Raw genomic sequence first — 20,462 nt, 5'->3', positions numbered from 1 at the left:
AACTGGTCTCATGTAATAAAAGCGCTCTCTCTCTCTCTCTCTCTCTCTCTCTCTCTCTCTCTCTCTCTCTCTCTCTCTCTCTCTTTCTCTCTCTCTCTCTCGTGGTCACATAGCCTTCAGCATAACAATACTGTGTGTATCACACATGCTAACTTAGACATACAGCAATGAGTGCACACACGAGTTCAGAGAGAAGCCTGAGAGCTGTAAGAAGAGCATTTCCTTACACATCATATTCTCTGCACATCACAAGGGGGAAGAATCGAGAGCCTGGGACTCGGTAGGCCTAAGAAAAGTCTTGTGAAAATTAATGAAGTCTATTTCAGAAGGGAGAGTATTTTCTCCAACAAAAGCATTTGGGGAACTCCTGGCTCAAGCATATATTTCTTAGATTACAGATTGAAAAATAAGGGTTATCAAAAAATAATAATAATAACAACAGCAACCTAGATAGGAAGCCATCAAAGAGAACTCTTAAAAAATCGTGATAAGGATGCTAAAGTGTAGCTCTTCGCAGTAGAGAGCTCCTGGCAGTGGAGGTGGGGAAGGGCTCACTTTCTTTAAGGGACTGGCTACTGGGAGTGTTGAGAGTTTGACCATGCTCCAGTGACTGTATGGACATACAAATTGGTCTTCTTTTTTTAATCTTTTTTTTGGCGGGGGGGACGACGACACACGGGGACAGGACATGGGACCACAAGGACAGAGGGACAGACCTGGGAGGACTGGGAAGTAAGAGTGATCGGGGTACATTATGTGAAATTCCCAAATAATCAATTTTTAAAAAAAGAAAAAGAAGGGTTATAAAATTCTCATTCTTTTAGAATCAGAGTTTGGGATTTTTTTTTTTTTTAATGAGTTCAATGTTTCTTTCTCAAACCATGTCTCGGTTTGCAACACAATAAAAAAAAATGGCAATCACCTGAGTAGTTTAGGCCTTTGAATAAGCTGATTCTCTTTGGCGTTGCATCAGCTTCAACTAGAAGACGTAACACAATACTTTGGAGCTATCTGAAGCTAGATGTTCAGATTCAAACCCTGATTTGCCCGTGTGCCAGCTTCATGACCGGCCATTGCTTCTTTCCTGATTTGGTTAACTGCTCTGGGGGTGGGGGTGGGGTACCCTTCTATTGCTCTACCACTGGGGAGGTGCCATGTAAGTCAAACCAAGAACTGAGCTTGAAACTGTACAGGCCTCTTAAATATGTTTCTGATGTAGGTGACATAATTTTCAAGTGAGATAAATATCCCTTGAAATATAATAAATACCTAAGTGGATTCTTAGACTTTTCTGAATTAGACACCAAGAAATCATTTTCTCGTCTATCTCTGCAGCTTGTCCCGCAGTGCCCATGATCAGTTAGATGAGTTCCAATCCTGCTCTGGCTGCCAGTTCCCCTCCACTCTGAAAGAATGAAGGGCAGCAGCAAACAGGGTTGCCAGCTACACTGCTGGTTTTCATCTTCCCACTGCTATGCATTCACCTTCACTAATTTATTTTTCTAGATTCATGAGCAACATTTATGAGAGCCTTTCTGAGAAAAGTGGGGAGATGTGGGCCAAAGGCTATGAAGATACAGTTACATAGGATGGTCAAATCCGGAGACATAAATTGCAACCAAAGCTAATAATTTAATCAATAATAATATATTATAGAAGAAGAGTAGATGGTAGACCCTTTTAGGGCACACCCACTGTCTCATCTGTGTGCTCTGATTAGTCTATTCATTGACTTTGCTGACGTCATCATTTCACTGTATATATCTAGCATCATAGCTACATACCTAAAATACGTGCCATTAAAAAAAAATTAGCCATGTGGTTGTGGAGCATACCTTTAATCCCAGCATTCGGGAGGCAGAAGCAGGTGAAGCTCTGAGTTTGAGGCCAGCCTGATCTACATAGTGAGTCCAGAACAGCCAGAACTACACAGAGAAACCCTATCTGGGAAAAAAAAAAGTAAGTAAAATTGTAAGTTCTATAGTCATTTATCCAAACATTTACAAGTTTATACACAAGGCAGGTAAGGCAACTGAGACACAAAATGGTTTCTTTTCTTACATCTTCACATCTGGTTACGGAACCATTTTTTTTTTTCCTAAACAAAGATGCCATGAGCCCTTAATTCTCACTTGTGCCACAAAACCTGGGAGAGAGATGAAAACATATTTATGCATAGACATAGATATGAATCAGTCAACAGTGTGCCTCATGACTCAAAACACCCATTTCTTCCACATAAGTTCTCTTAAAGAAGACTTGTCTGTGTCGTTTCTCACCTCTACTTCCCTATGGAAATGTGACGATTAGTGATTAAGATGGTATGCTTTCGTCATACATACCTTCTTTTATCCTATCTAACTATTGCAACAAACAGAGGGAAAATACTGTAAAATAAAAAGTATTTCTAAAATTAAGTTTTGTTGGCATTGCAGCTAAATAACTACATAAAAATTGTACTTAAAATTAAGTTCTATACTTATTTGTAAAACCTATGACGTCCCAGGGCAGTGGTGGAGCACACCTTTAAGTACTCAGGAGGCAGAGTCAGGTGGATCTTTGTGAGTTCGAGGCCAGCCTGATCTACAGAGCTAGTTCCAGCTAGCTAGGGCTGTTACACAAAGAAACCCTGTCTCTAACACCCCTTACCACCACCACCCCAAAAAAACTATGAAGTCAATGCCCATATGATCATGCCTTTAATCTCAGCATTTGGGAGGCAGAGGGAGGAGGCAGGCAGATCTCTGTGAGTTCTAGGCTGTCCTGTCTACATAGTGAGTTTCAGGACAGCCAAGGCTATGTAGAGAGACCCTGACTCAAAAAAAGAAAAAAGAAGGAAGGAAGGAAGGAAGGAAGGAAGGAAGGAAGGAAGGAAGGAAGGAAGGAAGGAAGGAAGAAAAAGAAAGAAAGAAAGAAAGAAAGAGAGAGAGAGAGAGAGAGAGAGAGAAAGAAAGAAAGAAAGAAAGAAAGAAAGAAAGAAAGAAAGAAAGAAAGAAAGAAAGAAAGAAAGAAAGCCTATGACATCATAATTATCCTGAGCAAGTTACTGAATTGAGTACCTTTTTTGGAGGTAAAGGAACAGGCTGGAGGTGATTCTGGATCCCTCTGCCATGTGGAGGATAAGGCTGGCAGCTCTCACCTCTGCAAATGAGAATGATGTTCTCTGGAGGTTTCCTGAAAAGGCTGAGAGGTGAGTAAGGTTCAGTTACAGAGTTGCAGAGGTGCGGGGGGGGGGGGGGTGTTCATAATACGAGTGTCTGAGTGGGCATGGGAGAGATTCCTCGGTGCCTAATGTTCGAGAACACTAGAATACACCCACTGGAATTATTGATGCCTCTTCAGTTTTATGATTGTATTTCCCTGATTAACTTGGTAAACTAAACTGTCCTTAAGTGGACAGAATAAAAGATGGGTACATGTCTACCTGAGAGTATTACGGATGACAAAAGAAGACGTTTCGTGACACACTGTGCCTATCAGAGGATTTCACGGGGTGCAGCAGGAGAAAGAGGCGGATGAGCAGGCAACCCCTCACAGCATCACCGCGATGCGAGCTCACCCATAACTTTCTATTCCTTCCAATCTGCACTGGAGAAGAGAGGGCCTAATCTGTCTCCTTTTCATTGTTCCCTCCTCCACGCTGTTAGGAAGAAACAAGGCAAGAGTTCTGTGTGGAGCTCTCCTGTTGAACTCAGCCGGGTGGCCAGAGACTGGGAAAAAAGGGAGGGCTTGATGAGTGACTGACTGGCTTGGAACGCTGTGTCCCTTGCCTCAGCTCAATGGCTCTAAACTTTAACCACAGGTGTGTAAATCTGATTGTAAATCATAAATTTTGGAACATATCCCTCTGAAGAATATGCAAACTTATTCTCCGTTGAAGTTCCTGTTCAGAATGCTGATTAATCGGATACTCTGCTTTTGCCGACTTTCCCTGGAGAATATGGAATTAATAGACAATAAATTTAATACTGCTAATTTTTTTTAACAATTAAATATTGGTGGATGACAGTTGCCTTCTTTTCTAATCGTGGATTCCTTTAACACCCTCGATCCGAGAGGCACTGTTGTAGGGTCTACAGTACCACAGTGAATAAAACCGACCAGCAGCCTAGAAGGGGTCTGTAGTGAGCCAGGTGGTTACAATTGCTGTGGACAAAAATAACACAGAGAAAGGCGACCAGGTGGAGCTTCTGGTTTCTTAAAGAAGGCTCCCTAAGTGGGTAACCTTTAACCAATGGCCTGAAGGAGAGAGAGAAGGAGCCAGCTGTGGGCTTCATGGAGCAGGAACAGATCCGGCGAGATAGACAGCTTGCGAGGATAGTGTGTGCCTAATAAACACAGAAAGAGCAGGGAGACCAGGTGGCTGAGAAACGCAGGAGTAGGAGAGCAGCAGCAGATGGGGTCAGAGGTGCTGGGTGGACAGCAAGGCAGGCAGGCGCCTTGCACCTGGAGGCCACTGAGAGAGCGTGGCCTTTGTTCCGAGCGAGGTCGAAGAGTTATGAGCGGACGTGGCTGAGCAGGCTTGGGTTTTATGGCTATCGCTCTGTGTACTGTGTTGGACTAGAAGGGGAAAGGGACAGGGCGGATGCAGAGAGACAGGACACACTGCAGTGATCAAGGTGAGGGGTGACGCGCATATGGCAGCGGTGTGGGGAAGAAGTGACCCGTGAGTCCTGAGAGCAGAGCAAACAGCATTTCCCGGTCGCTTGGATGTGGCGACTGAAAGAATGAGCGGAGTTTAAACAGAGGCAAATTGAGTCACTAAGGTTCGGGATCTGAGCAACCACAAGATCAGCGTTGCCACCATCCGAGCTGGGGAAGATGGCCTGCAGGGGAAAGTCAGCATTTTAAGTTCAAAACACCCTGATAGATCAAGTAAAAATACAGAACAGGCAATTGGAAACATGAGTCTATAGTGTTCTGGGGAAAGTCTAAATTTGAGTTATGTATTTGAGGACTCATCTGAAGCCCTGGGAATGAGTGCAAAGTTGCTATCAAGGTGCATAGCACCCAAGTGGTAGTGGCACACTCTTTCAATCGCAGCACTTGGGAGGCAGAGGCGGATGGATCTCTATGAGTTCAAGGCCAGCCTGGTCTACAGAGTGAGTTCCAGGACAGCTAGGGCTACATAGAGAAACCCTATCTCAAAAAAAAAAAAAAAAAAAAAAAAAAAAAAAACAAGAAAAAAATGCATAGCAGCCAATGTAATAATGGTCCTCACCAATCAAGGTGTGGGGGTACAATTCTGAAAATTCTGAAGGGTGAGGTGTTAGATCCCATTCTAGAAATGGGATCATACGAAGGTCTGAGGGCCCCAGAATGAGGCTAGGATGTAGCAGGCCATGAAAGGCACAGGGAGGGATGGTGAAGAGTGTCTTTGAACCTAGGGAGAGGCAATTTGATGTTTCATGGAGCAGTATAGCACACCAGCGTGCAGCAGTTGGAAACTGGCCTCACAGCAAGGTGGAGGGGAAGACAGACAAGGACATCAAGTAGAACACTGTTTTGGAATAAGGCAATCCATCCACAGGATCCCAACATACAGAAATAATGAGTGTTTGGGAAAATGGAAATACTCATTGCTCTGATTTGGTCTTGTACATTGTATACCAGGTCCTGAATTGTGGTAGTAAAATCCATACACATGTACAAATAGTATGTGCCAATTAAAATTAAAAAATAATGCTGGAGGAAATTATGTCAAAACATGGGGAGCGGAGAGGGGACGGAAACTAGAATAAGATGAGATGAGAGGACTACGCATGGGCAGATCAGGATTTGAGGCTGTGGAGAAGGGGGTGTCAGCAATGGAGAACGGTAGGGAGCCGGCAATGAGGCAGATGAAGCTTACGACAGTGCCGTATCCTCGAAGCACGGGGGCTATGGGGGGCCAGGTTGTAGTTTGTCCATCTACTTTCATCACTGACTAAAGAGCCAACACAGCATCTTCAGAAAGCAACAGATTGATTTTGGGCTCTCGGTTTCAGGAGTTCGAGTCCACTGTGGTAAGGAAAGGGCTGAGAGATCAACTCACACCATGGTGGCCAAAAGTAGAGGGGATGGCCCGTGGTAGAAGGCTCCCTCTCTACGGGATGGTACCACCCACACAAAGACGTGATTTCCCCTCTAGTTAACCCTGTGTGAAAACATCCTCAGAGATACACACACAAGCAAACTATTCTCACCTAGGCACTGCTCAACCTAACCAAGTTGTCAATCAAGGTCAATGATTGAGCGCTGGTTGTGCCGGGACCAACCTGTAATCCCGGCATACCTGATTGATGAGCGCGGGCCGACGAACCGGTGTCACAGAAGTCACTGAGGACTGAGCAGTTTCAGAACAACTGCAACTGAGACGGCAGCATGAAAGCCTGAGAAAGCGGGAAAGAGGAAAAGAGTGGCTGATGACTGTAAATCTATGCAAATATCTGAAGTAGTTTTGCTGTTTAAAAACCAAGGCAGGAAAGTGATGGGGAGTGGGTGGTTGGAAGGAAAGGCATGTGAAAACCGGGTTAGGTTAGGTGGGGAAGAGTGCAGTCACTTTTACGGAGTGGGGATGACCAAAGGAAAGAAAGAAAGTAAGGCTGAAGGAGCTGAGAGACCTCAGTGACAAAGGCTGTATTTTGATTGACTTATTGCGGAGCCGCCTCCTGCCTCTTCCTCCATTAAATTAAAAAATGTTTTGAATGAATTGCATCACTGTGATGGAATTCTCTACATGTGTTAACATTGTATGTTAAAACCTTTTCTTTATTCATATACCTATTTTCATCTATTTATTCTACTTCCCCAGGGGTCCCGAAACATATCACAGACACCTTTGCCCGCCCCATGAATTGTCAAGCAGGAGGGGAGAGGGTGGGTTAGTGTGGAAGCTGAGAGTGGTCCTAGATGGAGGGCCTGGCTGCTCATCCAGGATCGGGAGGGCAGAGGACGGGACATGGATATGGATAGGTGAGTAAGCAGACTTGGGAATGGGAGCTGTGGTGGGGTGTAAAGTGGCGTGGGGTTTCCACCACTTGCTTTTATTTTCTCAGTGAAGTAGTAAACTCAGTCATTAGCCAAAGAGGAAGCTCAAAGAGAGTGTTTGCAGCAGTCACCCCAAAATGTGGGAGAGTGAATGGGCTTGGGAGGGTCCCACTCCCCCTGAAGCACTTGAGAACACCTGGAGAGCTGCTGAGCTTCTCCAGCATTATTAGGCTGCCTCGCTGTAAGAACAGAGCAGGAGAACAGGATTCAAGACTCTCAAATGGAACCTGAGAAGTCGGGACGGCAAAGAAGAGGTACAGGGCACTAGCGGTGTGTGCAAAAATGACCATGCAATCTAAGATGAGTCAAGACAGAAGTGAGGATAGGAAGGGACACTCACTGAGTGATGGGAGGCTCGAATGTAGTTCTTGGTAGGTCCAAAATAGCCGGAGTTAAAGTGCAGATCTGACTTAGAAAGACAGGAAGTGATGGTGTGAGAATTGGGTGCTTGAAACCGAGGTAACAGGGAGATGTGCGCTTAACTATTCATAAGGACGCCTACATGGAGCATGTGAATATTGTATTTGCTGTGCACAAATCAAATGGCACTCTACATTTCACATGTCCTCCAAAGGTGGTCACGGGTAAGAACTTTATATACATCACATGTATGTACACACTCAGAGAGCTCTAGTGTTGGCCTATTTAGTTTATACATAAATGGAATCATGTTAGGCATATGCCCCGACCTTGGTTTTTTGTTTTGTTTTGTTTTAATTCTGGGGGGTGTTTTGTTTTTTTTTTTAGCATGGTTTATGTAGACCTATTTCACTTATAATGGATTTTTTTAAACATACCTTCCAACTTCTACTTGAATTGTCTCAGGAATATTCTAGACGTATTTTCAATAGTGGTTGTAATAAGAAACTAAAGGAGTTCAGGGTCTGGGTCGCTCACCTTTACAGACCTCATCTTGTGGCTCTGGGTGGGTGAACAGCCAGTTTGTGTGGCTTTAGTCTTTGTAAAGGTTACAAGGGGAAAGAAAGATACTTCACATGTGAAGGTCAAGACTCCTTCCAGATCTCCTCCACAGCACTTCTCAGTATTGAATGGTGTTGAAGAGGCTACGAGTACCCAGAAATAAACATTGACTTCTAACTAAGTTCTTCTGAAGAAACAGACGTTTTTGAAGCTAATTTTGCAGCTGTTTCTTCAGATGGGCTTCATAGTTAAATAACCTTTGAGACCAACAGAACTTGGATCTGCCTCTCCAGGTTTAAGAACTGTCTCTTAGTAGTCTACACCCTCCAGGGTGTCTAGGTTGCAACTCACTGCAAACCCCAAACTGATGACCCCAAATGTCTATCACTGAACCTTAAAGCAAAGATCTCCCCTCCTCACCCTTCTCCACCTCCCCTACCCCAAAACTAAGTCTACCATGGCCAGGGAACTTGCAGTTTCTTGCTCTGAAACTTTACAGCCAAATTTTGGCTGTGGCAATTCTGTATATCAATTAGTATAAAGCTACTGAATCTTAAACTGATTTTTAAATGATTATAAAAATACACCAGTCACCTTAATTGTTTTCCAATTGTTTACTTTGAGATATTTGTTTTCTATAATTTTTTTTCTGCCTTTATCTGAGAGTTAAACTGGAGAATCATTAACTCCAAGTTTCAGAAATAGGATGTAATTTACAGATCACTTAATCCCACAGTTTGATTTTATTGCTTTGTAAGAAGAGGCATGAAATGGAGAAGGATAAGCACTTGTTATGGAAGGGGCAGTCCAATGTTAAGTGTTAGGTGAAGAGATCAAGTGAGACAGGTCTCAGATCTGGAATAGGAGGCAGCTAACCACACAGTGCTGTAAATATTAACACAGTCTGTCTCACTAGCAGACACTAATGACTGTAATAAATTAAAACAGTTTAGTTAAGCAATAAACAATTACAGTTGACACAGGGTATAAACTTGATGCCCTAATTAATGTACCAACCAAGAGGTCTTTGTAGGCTAGGAACACTGGTCCTAATTTACCCATAAAATATAGATATGCAGCTTCATATGTAGGAGGACTGAAGCATATTTAATATACAAGTAATAGGTGCACAGAATAAGGCATTACAAGGTAGACATTCAGAGCCAGGCAGTGGCAGTGCACACCTTTAATCCCAGCACCAGGAAGGCAGAGGCAGGTGGATCTCTGGGTTCAAGACCAGACTGGAGCTAGTTCCAGAACATCCAGGGCTACATAGAGAAAATCCTGTCTTAAAAAAACAAACAAACAGAGATTCAGACTAGTGTCACATTTTGTCACAGTCTCTTTAAGAGTGATGATACGCATAACTTCATGAAGATTAACAAGATTCTGTCTATAGGTTTTCCAAGCTGCCTGTATTTAAAAACTGCAGTCGACTGGCAGTTATGCCAGGCAGATGTGCTCCGTTTTGTAAGGAGACACGAGTACAGAGCAGGAAAACTGATCTTGGGCAAGCGTATCCCAGCAAGCCTCATGCATCTCAGCCCGTTTCCTCCTGCCATGTGTTCGCCATGGGAGACTCTATATTTATTCTGATAAGACTGCCATTGCTTAAAACCCTTTCTGAAATGCTCTCCTGAGACTGCCTTGATGCTGTTATGGGACACAGGAGAACAACAGCCTCCTTATGGCTAAAGAAATTACAGAAGTACATATAGATCTTTTAAAAAAAGAACAGTGGAGGGCGGGGATAGCGCATGCCTTGAATTCCAGCCCCCGGGAGGCAGAGGCAGGTGGATCTCTGTGAGTTTGAGGTCAGCCTGGTCTACAGAGTGAGTTCCAGGACAGCCAGGGCTACACTGTCACCAAAAAAAAAAAAAAAAAAAAAAATGGAGTTGCAGCTCCAGAGTAGAATATTTGCCTAGCATGTGCAGACCCTGGAACTGATTGATGCCCATCACAACAAAGCAAACAAACAGGAAACCAGAAAAACTGCCCATTTATCAAGCAGCTAAGCACCCCGCCGAGACAAAGTTCTACATATCTAAAAGAAGCAGTTGCATAAGAAGACAAATGTCAGTTTAAAGTTTCTACAGAGTTATTATAAGACTCATCAAAAGCATTTTTAAGCACATCTATGCATATGGAATTCTCCTGGAAGATGGGAACTCTTTTAATATGAAAAAATGAAATTTGTACTGTTCAGTTATTTGACAAGTCATATGCTGGCCAATGATTTCAGGAAGTAATTTCTGTGTGGGAATTATACCTGCTAAAGCATTCTATGTGCATTGGTTCGTTTATCTTTACAACCTAAAGATATTGCAAAGATAGAGAGCATTACCATCTTAAGTCTGCTTACTTAAAAATCCAGGCTCAAAAATTTAAGATACTAGGTTCATGTTGATATAATGAGTAAATGAGTTTGATCTGAAACCAAATCCTTCCTGTTTCTCATTCTGACCTCCTTCAAAATTAAATCAAATATTTCTAAAGTGTGTTATTAAGAATCTCAATCTAAGCTGTGACACATGCCTTTAATCACAGCACTCAGGAGGCAGAGCCAGGCGGATCTCTGTGAGTTCGAAGCCAGCCTGGCTACAGAGTGTGTTCCAGGAAAGATGCCAGAGCTACACAGAGAAACCCTGTCTCGAAAAACCAAAAAGAAAAAAAAGAAAAGAATCTCGATCCCAGCATGGTCTTTATAATGTTTTTAAAATCCGTATGCACATTGTTGTTGTTTTAAATTATTCTCTTCTAACATTAAAGACTAAAAAAAGTTTGTGGGGTGATATATAACCTAATTTTTCTCTTTGCTTTGGGGTAGACCTAGTGACTCACTGGTAGAGATGAATCTCTGGCTACAGTGATGAAGGCTACATCTTCCGCCTGCTCTGTTTTAGACTGTCCGTTCTGGTGGATGACGGTTGCTGTGTTGTGAGGATATTTAGGCTCCCCTATTGAGAGCTGTACATAACAAGGACCCCATGGCTTCTGCCCACAGCCTTGAAAGTACGCTTGCATGGAAGCTCTGCTTCTAGACCCAGTCAAGGCTTTGACCTTCTGAAGAAAGACTCTGATCTAGAATCTCAATGCTAGAGCAATCTCAGGTTTAGTTCTCAGAAACTGTAGAGAAAACTGTTGGAAGTTTTAAGGCCCTACATTTTGAGTGCTTTTTTTTTCTTTTAATTTAGCCACAAATAACTAAGAAGGCTCTCCAACAAAGTGTTCTGTGACCAACAAAGTTTGTGGGAACTTGTCCAGTCCACTCTCTTCTCCATGAATTTTACATCCACAAATTCCACCAATTACAAATGGGAAATGTTTCTTTACCTTTTGTATTCAATATGTACATTTTTTCTTGCCACTATTCACTAGGCAGTTCAATACAATAAAGCTTTTCATGTGACACTAGAGACTACTTAAAATATAGAAGATGTGTGCAGATGCTTTGAAAAAGCTACACAGAGAAACCCTGTTTCGAAAAACCAAAATAATAATAATAATAATAATAATAATAATAGGCTTGAGCATCTGGGGGTTATGGTATCCACAGCCATCCTGAGCTCAATTTCCCATAGGCAACAATAGATGAGTATGTCCTATAGGCATCTTAGGGGGCTATACCTCTTATTAGTGTGCATTGTGCTCTAAATAGGCAATGTCCCCCCATGGGTTCATGTGTTTGAACACTTGGTCCCCAGTGGTCACAATGTATGGGGAGGTTGTGGAACCTTCTAGGGGTCAGGAGGTCATACCTAGGTAAAGGCAAAGGTCACTGGGTGGGGCCCTTGAAGGTGATAAATACTACTGGGTCCAGCCCAAGCTCCTACTGCTGCTAGAACTTGACAGACTGCAAGCTCTCACTATGTGGACGAGCCACCCCAGTGGTCACAGCTTTCCCACCAGGGTGGGCTATACTCTCTATAACTTAAAGCCAAAATAAACCTTTTCTTCCTTGTGGCTACTGCGAGGTATTCTGTCACAGCAAAGAGAAAGGCTAATTAATACGGGAAGGCTCTTGAGAAGCCCTGAAGCACAGAGACTAAGGGTTTCCTGTTTGTAATATAATTCTAAATTCACGTTAGGAAATATCATCTGCATCACGTGGAAGGGGGCTGGGATACTTTGAACTGTAACCATGTAAATCCCTAGCAGTTTCAGCTAGTTGCATGCTCATTTGGAGAAATGAGCATATAGAAAAAATACCAAGAACTACTAAACCTCAGGTGGGTCTGCTGGACAGGCCTGTCATCCCAAGTTTATCCTCAGCTAAATAATAAGTTTGAGACCAGCTGGACACCTGAGACTCAGTAGCCAAGAAAACAAACCAAAAGAACTAACACTGCAAATCCAGTAGATGTAGATGTTTGGGTCTCCATTGCATGGAGCACAAAGTACTTGGAAACGTTAAAAGTTTTAATGCCATAGGCAAATGGAATCAACCTATTTGTTCATTAATAGATGAATACATATACATATATGTTTATGTATCTATATATCATCTGTGTGTATACAGTATACATATGTATACTGACTACTACTCAGCTCTAAACAAAAAGGAAGTTTAAAATTGTGCAGGAAGGCAGGCATGATAGTACATGCCAGTTATCCCAGTACTCGGGATGCAAAGATAGATTTCTATGAGTTCAAGGGCAGTCTGGCCTACATAATGGACTTCCAGACCAGCCAGGGCTACTCAGTTAAGACTGACTCAAAAGAAAAAAAAAAGATGTAGGAAAATATGTGGACTTTGAATGTATAATATTAATTGAGACATAATGTCAGAAATAAGCCATATGTTCATTGTCATATGCAGAATCATGCATATATATATATTTGTTTATATATATATATATATATATATATATATATATATATATATATATATATAAACAAATGTGTGGAGGGGTAAAATACAATATGAAGGAAAAACAAGAAGAGCTAAGTATAAAGGGATATGGAAGGACTCAATGCAGATAATGGGCAAGAGTGATGAAGGAGGATATAAAGTTAATTGCTTTTCTAGTTCTGATTCTGTCATGGATTTTTGTTTTTCTTTTTGGTTTTGGTTTTGGTTTTTGGAGGTGGGTAAGGACATAAATAAAATAGATACTGAAAGTGTAGGACTTAACACGAAGGGCTGGAGAGATGGCTCAGTGTTTAAGAGCACAGACTGCTCTTCCCAAGTTAGATTCTCTCAGTACTCAAGTCAGGTGACTTACAAGTTCCTGGAACTCTGTAACCAGAGGACTCTGACTACCCTGGCCCCTCTAGACACATGCACTTGTGTGCACATCATTAAAAATAATGGAAGAAAATGTAAATGTGAAGTTCCACATCTCCCATTCTGAAAGCCAATTCTAACTGTGTGGAAGCTCACTGAGTTCTATAGACTTTGGGTCTGGTTAATTTTGGTGTGTGATGCTTTTATTTATTTGCAATTTTTTGTAATAAGGTTTATAACATTTTTAAATTATAGTAATGTCATAAAAGGCATTCAGACAAAATATTGGGAGAACTGTAATAGGTTAAAGGAGATGAAAAAAGTGAAAACAATATAATTTTTGAATCTTTATTGACTTTTGAATCAGGGAAAAAATTCTGTAAAGGACAGTAGTGAGACAATTTGAGGGAAATTGAAGTGTGGAGTTAATATAGATAATATTATTGTATTGTCAAATTAGCAGGGTATGGAAATTATACCATGATTATATAAGAAATGTTCTTTTTCTTGGGTAACTTAATGCTAAAATTTATAAAGCTAAAGTGTCAGAGTATGTATAGCTCTGAAATGATTCAGAAAAGGTATGTGTGTGTCTGTGTTTTTGTGTCTGTGCATGTGCATCTGTGGTTTGTGTCTATGTGTTCGTGTATTTCTCTTTGTGTGTCTGTGTGTGTGTATATGTCTCTGTGTGTGGGCTATGTCTGTGTGTGTGTGTGTGTGTGTGTGTGTGTGTGTACACTTATCTCTTTCTACTATACTGTATGTTTCCTGAGAGCATGAATAATCCCTCCTTCACTTTGATCCATAATATACCCTTATAATATTTTTTCAAAGTAATTCATATTTTCTTTTTCTTTCTGGATTTCCTTTTTCTCTCGTTTTCTTTCTTCCTTTTTTTTAGTAACTTTATGTGCGGGGCTCTTTTCACATTCAATAAGCACCAGTGTCTTCATGTATCAGCTAGACACCCCTACCCTCATATCACATGATGGCTGCTTGTCCTCCACTTTGAGCTCTTCCCTAGAGTCAGAAAGTGCTAGGAATCATCATGTAAGAGATGGTGTACTGTGCTGAAAAGTCGTCTTCACAAATTCGCGTCCACCTAAACACTCAGAATGCAGTCTACTGGGAAATGGGATGTCTGAGGATTGCAATTAGTTATGATCAAATGAGGTCACACTGGGTTAGTGTGCATCCTTACCAACAGATAAAACAGACACATGGGCACAGAGGGCAGCACAACAGGTGAAGATGAGGGCAGAGACTGCAGCAAGCATCTGCAAGACAAAAAACACCCATGGTCCCTGGCAACCAGCAGGAGCAAGGGGAAAAAAACAGATGGTCAAGGAGATAGCTGGCCTGCTGACATCTTGACTTCACACTCCAGCCTTCAGGATTGAGACAATGATTTTCTGTTGGTCCAGCCACTCCATTTATGGGAATGGCTATCTGGCAGCCTAGGAAACAAATTCAATATAGATATTTATAAGGTTGTACCAATTTGCTAGGCAGACCCTTTCCAGATCAACCTCCACTCTAGGCCTGTAAATCAACCCCAGACTCTGGCCCTGTGAGTCAACTGCAGAGCGACAGTGCAAAGATCCCTGATAACAGATTTCCTGCCCACTAAGCTTCTGAACAGGGGCTGACAATTTATTTGTCATCCTTCCAGAATATTTGCATTTTAATAAGATCCTTAGTCATTCAACGCTCATACCAACAATATCCATTTGCTCTTGTGGTTTACCAAGTGCCCACTGAATGCCAGGCACTGCAGCAGGTCAGCCAGAGCACTATTTTAAGAGACACAAGCAGCTCTCCCCCCCTCCCCCTCCCCCTCCCCCAAAGCTTCAGATCACACCCTGTAGATCTCCACCTACTCAGTCCGTGAGCTCAAAGAGCGAGCATAGTGGATGCTCTGCCCCGGGGGGAACACAATAACATGTATGTCTTTCACTGAACAAAAGGGTGTTCTGGAAAAGGCAAGCTCTGTGAGAACGTGGTTTGGGGAGGAATAAAGAAGGAGTGAAGAGGAAGATAAGTAACCAGTAGTAGAAGTAACCCTTCAGCAGCTTCCCGCTAAGTACTCAGTGGAAAATTCCACAAGACTGCTCCCTCCCAGCTGTGTTCCTAGAGCCTCACCTCTGGATCTTCGACTTTAGGTCCACTCCCCCTCTGTGTGTGCTGCAAAGGTGTGCAAATTCTTTACCATTTTGTTCATGTGTCGTCTCTAGTCACCCTGTATTCTCTCTGGATTTTTACATCTGGTTCCATTGGTCTCAATTACCTTAGCACTCAGCATATGCTGATGTCTCCCAGTGTTTCCGCTCTGAACCAGAGCGCCCTCCGAAGCTGCACACCATTAAACCTGACTGCCGAAGAGATAGCTCCCCGTGGATGTTTCACAAATGCCTCAAATTCACTGCCTTGAAAACCAAACCCACTGGCTTCACTGCCAAATATGCTTTGCTATCACCATTTATTGTGTTATTTATATAAGAAACTGGGTGTAAGAGGTTGGTAAGGTACATTCTGTATTTCCTTTATTTGTCATAAATGCAGGTCCTTTGAGTTTCAAGGGAAATTTGGGCTCTAGGTATTTCTGATTTTGTGAATTTATCTTTGTTTGCCTTTTCATGTTGACCATTTCTTTTGTTTTGTTTTGTTTTGTTTTGTTTTTTTGAGACAGGGTTTCTCTGGAACCCCTTCTGTAGACCAGGCTGGCCTCAAACTCAGAGATCCACCTGCCGCTGCCTCCTAAGTGCTGGAAGAAACTATAGTTTTAATTTCAAAAGACTGCCTTCATTTTTTCTGTCAACTGTTGTCATTCACTTGGTACACTCCAATTCAATTATAAAAGACAAGGGACACTCTAAGCTTCTGACAGTAGAGTTCTGCTTGCCTAAATAATGAAACCTCTACATCATGAAATATTGAAGTCATGCTCTAAGTGAATATTCACACAAGTTAAGAAATGCTTGTGGTTGATAGTATTAAAAAGCAAATTTAAAGCCAGGCCATGGTGGCACACACCTTTAATCCCAGCACTCTGGAGGCAGAGGCAGGCGGATCTCTGTGAGTTCAAGGCCAGCCTGGTCTACAGAGCAAGTTCCAGGACAGCCAGGGATACACAGAGAAACCCTGTTTCAAAAAAAAAAAAAAAGGAAAAAGAAAAAAAGTAGATTTAAAACTACATAAAACACAGTCATGACTTCTGTTTGTTTTTGACATGGAATCTCACTATGTAGTCAAGGCTGGGCTGGAATTTACAAAGATCTATCTGCCTCTGCCTCCGAATGCTGGGATTACAAGCATGTGGCACCACACCCACGACTTTTGACTCTAGAACAACAATAAAATGTAACCAGAGTGAGAAGAGATGGCTCATTGGTTGAGAGCATTTACTGCTCTTTCAGAGGACCCAAGTTCAATCCCCAGCACCCACACCAGTGTCTTACAACCAACCACAACCTCCTGTTCTTCATACTCTAGGGGATGCAACTCCATCCTCTGGCCTCCTCAGGTACCTGCACACATGTGGTACGCATGAATTAACACAAGCACACACACACACACACACACACACACACACACACACACACACACACACAAAATTTTATTTTTTAAGAGCAGAATAGCCAAATAATTACTGCAGACTGACAACATCTACCTTGACTCCTTGAAACTCCATCAAAAGGATGTACCCATGAAGCAAATAAAGGAAAGAAATTAACCACAAGGAGCAACCTTAGAAATGGAGGCTCAGGGAAGTCATCCATGGGACACTCTGGGATCTGTCCTGGAACAGCTATGAACTGGGGAGAGGCACACCAAAATTGGAAGGGGATTTATGTTGTGAGATGCCACCTAGCAAAGGCTTTTGATAGGCTTCAGGCTGGGAGTGACATGGTCTGAATTATGGTTTATTTCTCATTTTAGCAAGCAAACCTATTAGAGCTTGGTGAGTATAGCAATGAGGACACTGATATGAAAGTTCCCTCTCTGTCCATGCACAAGATGATACAGCCTGGACTGTGTCTATATGGACTGGTGGGGCATGGGTGGCTGTTGAGTTGGAAACAAGTGAGATTTGTTTTGAAGTAGATTTTAATGATATTTTGAGATATTTGGTGATATATTAGATATATTTGGGTTGTCCGTGTTCTTTGGTCAACAGAATTTGGCTTTTGACCTGAAAGGAAAGAAAATCATCCATGTCTTTAGCTTCAGCAATACGGTAGAGGCTGTAATGTATACTGGGATGAGATTTAGAAAATTGAGGCATGAATTATGATTGGTAGAGCCACAGTGAAATATCCCTTGATGAGAGTAGGAAGTATTTAAAAATTATATCACTTACTCTGTGGGACGTCTTCCTGTATGCTGTGAATATGGGTTGCCTTCATTGCTTGACAAAAAAAAGCTCTTTGGCCAATGGTGAGGCAGAATAAGGTTAGGCAATACATTCAAACTGAAGATGGAGATGAAGAAGAATGGAGTCAGGGAAAAGCTGCCTGCTGCCACCAGGAGAAGCAAGATGTGAGAGAACAGGTAATACCACAAAGCCATGTGGCAAAACATAGAATAATAGGAATGGGTTGAGTTAAGTTGTAAGAGCTAGCCAGCAAGAAGCCTGAGCCATAGGCCACACAGTTTGTAATTAATATAAGCCTCTGTGTGTTTATTTGGGACTAAACAGTTGTGGGACAGGGTGGGACAGAAACTTCTGTCTACATTTGGCTCCCAGATGTGGTGGCAAGAGTTTCCACCTAAAACCTGCGAGAATTTCAGAAGAGATTCTAGAACAGAGCTAAAAACAGCTTCTTAGTTGTGTCTCTCAACTGAGCCATAATACAGAGACACCTTGGCATGTGGGCTTGACCTACAACATGGTGGATTCAGGGCATGTGGGCTTGAGCTACAGCATGGTGGATTTCCACCACAGCACACAGAGGCATCTCCAAGCTGCACAGCATGGTGCATGGTAGATTTAGCTTTTGCTAGTACAGACAAAAAAATAAATAAATAAATAAATAAATAAATAAGGCTCTCGGGCTACATGATGCTTGATGGAAGCATAGACCCACTGCTTTCCAGAGTTGGTGGTGAGCATGGCTCTCAGAGCTGGCAGTAAATGTACTTCCTCTATGTTGGGAAGCCAAACAGGGCAGGACCAGCAGCCAAAGCCGCAGATTCGGTCCTAGTCATGCAGCTTAACAATTTAAAAATCTCTCCTGGTCAGGAAAGGATTGCAGATACACAATAGGAGAGATTCTGATGGGAAAAAAAACCTCTAAATGATTTACAGTGTGTGTAAAAATGTACATAGGAGGAGTTGGGGATTTAGCTCAGTGGTAGAGTGCTTGCCTAGCAAGCAAAAGGCCCTGGGTTCGATACTCAGCTCAAAAAAAAAATGTACATAGGCTTGGAAGAGAGAGGAAAAAAGTACAGGCAGTTGTATAAAGAAATAGTTTTAAAAAAATAAAGTATTTAATCTGGAGGAGGTGGGAATGGGGGGTGGGCTGGGGGGAGGGGAAGGGGGGTGTGAGGGGGAGAACAGGGGAATCTGTGGCTATTATGTTGAACTGAATGGTGTGGTAAAATAAAAAAAAATGACAAAAAATATAAAGATTTAAAGAGATAGTAAAAGTAAAATAAAAGTTAAGCCACATGAACATAGAAATTACACACAGAGTCTGGATACTGCATATTATTGTGTTGTCTTTGGGATTTTTAACTACAGAGAGACGTTTGATTGTAGGGACTGCTAATTTGAACCACTATGTATGCTTTGAGAGTATCTTGACTTCAGAATTTGAGTCTAAGGATGTGTTGCTTTGGAGAGGAGGTTCTGCTTTTGTTTCCACACAAGATGAGAACCTGTGGATTCCCTCCAGGTTAATATGGTTCCATCAAGGAAGACCCCCTGAGAAGTCTCCAGATGATCCAATATCCAGAACAGCTTCAAGGCAACTGGCTCAGACAATGCAGCCTCATAGACTACTCTAGTCAGAACTTGACCATAATTCTAGGTTTTCTGAGGATCTCCATAAGATTAACAGCACCTCCGAATTGGCAGGAAGTAGCCTAGAAAACTATGCCCACATTCCCAAAAAATGGATTACAGATGTTTGTCTTTGTTTAGGGATTTGGTTACAAATTCTTATGGGCCATAATCAATCTCTTTCTAAAAGAAGAAAGGGGGATATGATATAGAAATGATGAGAAAAAAGGTAGATTATTGAATCTACTTTAATCCAAAAAACAACCATTAATCTCAAAATACTTTACATTGGTATGGATTTGGGGTTATTAATACAAATTTAAAGTCAATTTTGTTATACTGTGTATATATTTCTACTCTTGTTTAAGATATCATGTTTGTGCAACTCATTTAAAATTGTAATGTATAATTAAGAAATGCAACTTACTAGTTATCTTAATAGTAAAACTTATAGTTATGTTAGCTAGGTTTTATATATATACAGAGATATATTTCAGATGGATAAGTAATCTTCAAACACTTCAAAGACCTACAGAATATGGAATTTAAAATGTTTTAAGAACTTAGACTTTTCTGGACATTGAGACATGTCTGCTACTGGTAGCACCAATCTACATCAGAGAAGATGATGGGCAACAAAGAAACTCCATATGGAGTTTGCTTTCTTTATGGCAAAAGTTAGCCATTTAGACAAGAAACTGCTCTTGCCTGGACTGCTTGACACTATAAACTGGATATACAGGACCATTAGGAAAGTGACCACTGAACTTTGACAAAACAAGATGAGAAGATGGTCCTTCAGAAGTATCTTCACAGAAGATATTGCCAGCATTCTGCAGGACACAGAGAAAGTGACTAATGAATTTTGCCAATAGGCAAGACAATCCTTCAAATCTCCTGCTTCACTAAAAAGTCTGCCAGAAACTCAAGGTTTGTAGGCTGAAGATGGATGCCCCCAACGTTGCAGAGGAACTTTGGGTGACTGTCTAGACAGCCAGCTATTTCTGTCAGTTCTAGAATTTTGGAAGTTTCTTACAATGCACTTCCTGTTTGCTTAAGTAATATTATATCCTTCTGGGGTCTTTGATGGAGTTGAAGACTAGACAGTTATAATTATAGTCTTCCTTAGTTATTATAAAAGGTAAATTAGATATAAAACTTTAGACTCAGGCCGGGTGGTGGTGGCGCACGCCTTTAATCCCAGCACTCGGGAGGCAGAGGCAGGCGGATCTCTGTGAGTTCGAGGCCAGCCTGGTCTCCAAAGCGAGTTCCAGGAAAGGC

Source organism: Peromyscus maniculatus, chromosome 12 (genome assembly GCF_049852395.1).
Source record: "Peromyscus maniculatus bairdii isolate BWxNUB_F1_BW_parent chromosome 12, HU_Pman_BW_mat_3.1, whole genome shotgun sequence".
In the NCBI taxonomy this organism is placed as follows: Eukaryota; Metazoa; Chordata; class Mammalia; order Rodentia; family Cricetidae; genus Peromyscus; species Peromyscus maniculatus.
This window is presented reverse-complemented; position numbering follows the sequence as displayed.